This window comes from Symphalangus syndactylus, chromosome 13, assembly GCF_028878055.3.
Source record: "Symphalangus syndactylus isolate Jambi chromosome 13, NHGRI_mSymSyn1-v2.1_pri, whole genome shotgun sequence".
Taxonomy (NCBI): Eukaryota; Metazoa; Chordata; class Mammalia; order Primates; family Hylobatidae; genus Symphalangus; species Symphalangus syndactylus.
This window is the reverse complement of record NC_072435.2, coordinates 58,851,738-58,858,282: the sequence shown is the minus strand read 5'-3', so window position 1 is coordinate 58,858,282 and position 6,545 is coordinate 58,851,738. Positions and strand designations below refer to the sequence as shown.

General features: G+C 41.3%; 1 protein-coding gene across 2 annotated transcripts in view; it reads left to right on the top strand.

Annotated features, from left to right (window-relative positions):
• Nucleotides 1-6,545, top strand: part of LOC129459572 (protein FAM187B-like) — a 35,722-nt gene that overhangs the window by 17,115 nt on the left and 12,062 nt on the right. The gene's annotated exons all lie outside the window — the stretch shown is intronic.

Below are 6,545 nucleotides of genomic sequence, written 5' to 3'. Positions count from 1 at the left end.
GGGAGGGGTTCCTCTGCCTCCCTCCCCGGAAGTGGGCTGACCCAGGTGCGCTCCGGCCCCCAGGGCCCGAACCAAGTGACTGGTCCGCTGGGAGGGCGCCTGCAGACCACAGGTCTCTTCCGGCCCCCATCTGCTCCGGCCAAACCAAGCTCACCGAGATCCACGCAACCGAGACCTACTTGGAGCGATTCACCTGTTGAGATAGGGCGGGTCCCGCCGCGCACCTGTTCCCTCCCTGCCCACACCCCTCTCCCCGGCTGGCGATGGACCCGCCTAGGTGCGCCCTGCCGGGAGGAGCGAGTCTAAGCAAAGTCCTGGCTGGGAGAGGCTTGTCGGCGGCGCCTGACTTCTCCACTTCCACTGAGGTTCCTCTGGACCAGGTGGAGGGGGGCGCTTCGGGCCTCCTGTGTCTCCCAGTTAGATGACCTGAGGAACCCTCTGAAGTCCCCGGAAGGGAAGCTCTGCCCCCTCAGGGATGCCTAAGGGGAATCAGGCCCAGGAAAAGTTGGAATTCCACTTCGGAAGTTTTCGCCAACTCCCCCACCCGTTCCCAACTTGTGGTTCGGCCCCTGGGCATCCCTAGCCCCCCCAGGTCAGCCCTCCGGAAATTCTGGCTCTTAAAGGGGCCGAGCAAAGGCGCGGGGCATGAGACCGGTTTCCGCTTAGGAATTCCCGGGACGAGCCACCTGCGACCGAGGGCGGGGGCACGGCGCGGCGATCAGCCTGCGCAGCGCTGGGCGCGACTCTGCTGTCTCCAGGTGGCGGCGAGGGGAAGCGCATCCTGGGGGAACCCTTGGCGCTTCCTCGCGTTAGACTTCCCCAGGTTGCCAACTGGCCACCGGCTGGTTTCGGTACCCAGGCGTGCTTTGTTCTACTGGCCCTGTTAAAACTCAAGCCAGATCACGTCCACCTGCTCACAACCCTGCTGCGGCTCCTCCTCACTCTCAGCAGAAACTGACCTTCCCTCTCTTATCTCACTTCCTGCCACTCTCTCTGGCTTACTCAGCTTCAGACACCCTGGCCTCCTCGCTGTTTCCAAATATACCTCTCACAGTCCTCAGAGCCATCGCCCGTGCTACTCCCTCTGCCAGAACACCCTTCCCGCAGATGTCCACATGATCTTCCTCCTCCTGTAGGACACGATTGCAGTGATACCTTGCCTGGCCACTTTTTATAAAATTTCAACCCGTTCACGTCCCTTCATCGTTTAACAAATATTTTTATGATAAAATATGCAAACTATAATATTTATCGTTTTAACCATTTTAAGTGTAAAATTCAGTGGCATTAAGTACATTCACAATGCCGTGTATCAATCACCACTCTTTATGCCAGAAACTGTTTCATCATCCCCAACATAAACTCTGTGCCCGTTAAACAATAACTCCCCATTCCTTGCTACCTGTGCTTACCAAATTACCCATTCTAGGTGCCTCATATAAGTGGAATCGTCTAACATTTGTCCTGTGTCTAGTTTATTTCACAAAGAATAATGTTTTCAAGGTCCATCCATGTTGTAATATATCAAAGTCATGTAGCAGGAAGTAAGATCAAAATTTCTTTTTACAGCGGACTAGTGTACCGTTGTATGTATATGCTACGTTTTATTTATCCATTCATTTGTGGATGGACCTAGGTTGTTTCTACCTTTTGACTATTGTAAATAGTGCAGCTGTGAACACTGGTGTACAAATATCTGCTTTCATTTTTTTTTTAATATATGCCTAGGAATGGAATTGCTGGGTGACTTGGTAGTTCTATTTTTAACCTTTTGAGGAACTGCCAAACTGTTTTCCCCAATGACTGCACTATTTTACATTCCCACCAGCAATGCATGGAGGATTCCAATTTCTCCACATCCCCACCAAAACTTATTATCCATTTTCTTGATTATAGCCATCCTGGTTAGTGTGAAGTGGCATCTCATTGTAGTTGTAATCTGCATTTCCCCAATGACTAATGATGTTGAGCATATTTTCACGAATTTATTGTCCATTAGTGTATCTTCTTTGGATAAGTGTCTATTCAAGTACTTTGCCCATTTTGAATTGGGTTGTTTGTTTTTTTTGTTGTCAAGTTGTAGGAGTTCTATGTATATTTTGAATATTAATCCCTTGTTAGAGATATGATCTGCAAATATTTTCTTCCATTCTCCAGGTTTTTTCACTTTCTTGATAGTGTCCTTTGGTGCACAAAAGTTCTTAATATGATGAAGTTCAATTTACCTACTATTTTTTGTTCCTTGTACTTTTGGTATCCTATTTATACAGTTGTTGCCAAGTCCAATGTGATGAAGATCTTTGACAATATTTTCTTCTAAGAGTTTTATAGTTTTAACTCTTAAATTGAGTCTTTGAGCCATTTTATTTTATTTCATTTTATTTTTTGAGATGGAGTCTCACTTGGTTGCCCAGGTTGGAGTACAGTGGTGTGATCGCCACTTACTGCAACCTCCACCTGCCAGGTTCAACCGATTCTCATGCCTCAGCCTCCCAAGTATCTGGGATTACAGGTGTGTGCCACCACACTGGGTTAATTTTTGTATTTTTAGAAGAGATGGGGTTTCACCATGTTGGCCAGGCTGGTCTCGAACTCCTGACCTCGAGGGATCTACCCGCCCTGGCTTCCCAAAGTGCTGGGATTACAGGTGTGAGCCACTGCACCCGGCCTGAGCCATTTTAATTTTAGTATGTGGTAGAAGGGTCCAACTTCATTTTTTTGCATATGGATATTCAGTTTTCCCTCTACCATTTGTTGAAAACACTGTCCTTTTCCCATTAAGTGGTCTTGGCTTCCTTGTCAAAAGCCAATTAATCATATATGTGAGGGTTTGTTTCTGGGTTCTGTATTCTATTTCATTGATCTATATGTCTATCCTTATGCAAGTACCATATGTTTTAATTACTGTAGCTTTGTAGTAAGTTCACAGTTGGGAAGTGTGAGTCCTCTAACTTTATTCTTCTCTTTCAGTATTGTTTTGGTTATTGGGGGCCCCTTAAAACTCCATATGAATTTGAGGATCTGCTTCCATTTCTTTGGGAAAAGATGTTGGAATTTTGATCAGCATTGTGTTGAATCTGTAGATTGTTTTGGGTAGTACTGACATTTTTAATGTTAAGTCTTTCTATCCATGAACACATCTTGCCATTTATTTAGATACTTGTTAATTTATTTTATCAATCTTTTTCTTTTTTTGAGACGGAGTCTTGTTCTGTCACCCAGGCTGGAGTGCAGTGGCCCAATCTCAGCTCACTGCAAGCTCCGTCTCCCGGGTTCACGCCATTCTCCTGCCTCAGCCTCCCGAGTAGCTGGGACTACAGGCGCCCGCCACCACGCCCGGCTAATTTTTTGTATTTTTAGTAGAGATGGGGTTTCACCCTGTTAGCCAGGATGGTCTCGATCTCCTGACTTCGTGATTCGCCTGCCTCGGCCTCCCAAAGTGCTGGGATTACAGCCGTGAGCCACCGTGCCAGGCCTTATTTTAGCAATCTTTTGTCATTTTCAATGTACAAGTCTTTCCCCTCCTTGGTTAGATTTATTCCTAAGTATTTAATTGTTTTAGATGCTGTTGTAAATGAAATTGTTTTCTCAATTTCCTCTTCGGATTGTTCAGTGCTAGTGCGTAGAAACATGACTGAATTTTGTGTGTTGATCTTGTACCCTGCAATTTGTTTATTAACTGTAGTAGCTGTCTTGTGAATTATTTTGGATTTTCTATACATAGATCATGTCATCTGTGAATAGAGATAGTTTTACTGCTTTCTTTCCAATCTGGATGGCTTTTATTTCCTTTTTCTGTCTGATAGCTCTGGGTGGAACTTCCAATACAGTGTTTACTAGCCATGGTGAAAATGGGCATCTTTGTCTTATTCCTGATCTTAGGGGGAAAGCTTTCAATCTTTCACCATTAAGTATGATGTTAGCTGTGAGTTTTTCATAAATACCCTTTATCACATTGAGGAATTTTCCCTGTATGATTAGTTTTCTGGTTTTTTTTTTTTAATCATGAAGGTGTGTTGAATTTTGTTAAATACCTTTTCTGTATTAATTCAGGTGATCGTGTGTGTTTTTTACCTTCACTCTAATAATGTGATGTATTACATTGATTAATTTTCTTATGTTGAACCACCCTTGCATTCCTGCATAAATCATACTTGGATATGTTGAGTAATCCTTTTAATATGCTAATGAATTTGATTTGCTAATTTTTTTGAGGATTTTTGTATCCATATTCATATGGGATATTAGTCTGTAATTTTCTTGTGATTTCTTTATTTGGCTTTGGTATTATGGTAATACTGGCTGCACAGAATGAGTTAGAAAGTGTTTCCTTCTCTTCAATTTTTTGGAAGTTTTTGAAAATTATTTGTGTGAATTCTTCTTTAAATGTTTGGTTGGGCCGGGCGCGGTGGCTCACGCCTGTAATCCCAGCACTTTGGGAGGCCGAGGTGGGCGGATCACGAGGTCAGGAGATCGAGACCATCCTGGCTAACATGGTGAAACCCCGTCCCCACTAAAAATACAAAAAATTAGCCGGGCTAGGTGGCGGGCGCCTGTAGTCCCAGCTATGCGGGAAGCTGAGGCAGGAGAATGGCGTGAACGCCTGGGGGCGGAGCCTGCAGTGAGCCGAGATCGCGCCACTGCACTCCAGCCTGGGTGAAAGAGCAAGACTCCATCTCAAAAATAAAATAAAATAAAATAAAATAAAATAAAATAAAATAAAATAAAATAAAATAAATGTTTGGTTGAACTAACTCGTGAAGCCATCTGGTTTAAGATTTTTCTTTGCTAGGTGGTTTAAAATTAGTGGTATTGCCACTTTCATTTCTGATTTTAGTTATTTGCGTCTTCTCTCTTTGGTGCTTCATCAGTCTTGCCAAAGGTTTGCCAATTTTGTTAATATTTTCAAAAAACCAACTTTTGGTTTTATAGATTTTTTATCTATTCTCTTTCTCTATTTTATGAGTTTCTGCTCTAGTCTCTATTATTTCCTTTCTTCTGCTGGCTTTGGGTTTTGTTTGCTCTACTTTTTCTAGTTCCATAAGATGTAAGTCAGATTATTAATTTGAGATAGTTATTCTTTTTACATGGGCATTAATAGCTATTAATTTCCCTCTGAGCACTGTTTTTGGGGCATCTCATAAGTTTGGTATATTTTGTTTTCTTTCTCGCTTGTCCCTAAGTATTTTCTGATTTCCTTTGTGATTTCTTCTTTGACCTATTGGTTGTTTAAGAGAGTGTTGTTTAATTTTTCATTTTTCCTTCTATTATTCATTTCTAACTTTATCTTGTTGTGGTCAAAGAAAATAGTTCGTTTGATATGTATTTTAAAATCTACTGAGATTTAACTTATGCCTTAACATGTCATCTACCATAGAGAATGTCTCATGTGCACTTGGATTTTTTTTTTAATTGGGTGAGTGTTCCATATGTGTCTGTTAGGTCTAGTTGGTTTTTGTGTTGTTCAAGTCCACTATATTTTTGCTAATTTTCTGTCTGTGTGTTCTATCCATTATTGAAAGCGGGATTTTGAACTCTCCAACTATTATGGTAGAACTGTGTATTTCTCCTTTGAGTCTATCAATTTTTGCTTTATATTTTGAGGTCTGTTATTAGGTGCAGAAATGTTTATAACTATTATATCTTATTGAGATATTTAACTTTTTATTAATTTGTAATGTCTGTCTTGTCTCTTGTAAATTGTTTTGATTTAAAGTCTATTTTGTCTGATATTTGTATAGCCACTCAAGCTATCTTTTGGTTACTATTTGCACGGAATATCCTTTTCCATATCTTTTGCTTTGAACATATTTGTGTCTTTGGATGTAACATGAATCCTTTATAGACAGCATATTGTTGAGTGATGTTTTTAAAAATACATTCTGGCAATCTCTGGCTTGATTTAAAGAAATTACTATCAGCAAAATTACTGCCATTTTGCTATTTGTTTTCTATATATCTTATGGCTTTTCCCACATTTTCTCCATTACTGTTTATGTTTAATTTTTTTTGTAGTGAAATGTTTTGATTCTCTTTTCATTTCCAGTTGTGTATATTTTGTAGCTTTTTATTTTGTGGTCATAGAGGAGATTATATTATATATAAAACCTAAAATTATAATACTCCAATTTACATTTATACCAGCTTAATTTCAATAGTATATATATAAACTCTGCTCTTATATAGCTCTGTCACTCCTTTTCCTTTTTCTTTCTTTCTTTCTTTTTTTTTCTTTTTTTTTTTGTTGAGATGGAGCCTTGCTCTGTCACCCAGGCTGGAGTGCAATGGTGCAATCTTGGCTCACTGCAGCCTCTGCCTCCCAGGTTCAAGCAATTCTGCTGCCTCTGCCTCCCCAGTAGCTGGGATTACAGGTGTCTGCCACCATGCCTGGCTAATTTTATTTTTGTATTTTTAGTAGAGATGAGATTTCACCATGTTGGCCAGGCTGCTCTTGAACTCCTGACCTCAAGTATCTCAAGTGATCCACCTGCCTCTGCCTTCCAAAGTGCTGGGATTACAGGCATGAGCCACGGTACCTGGCCTCT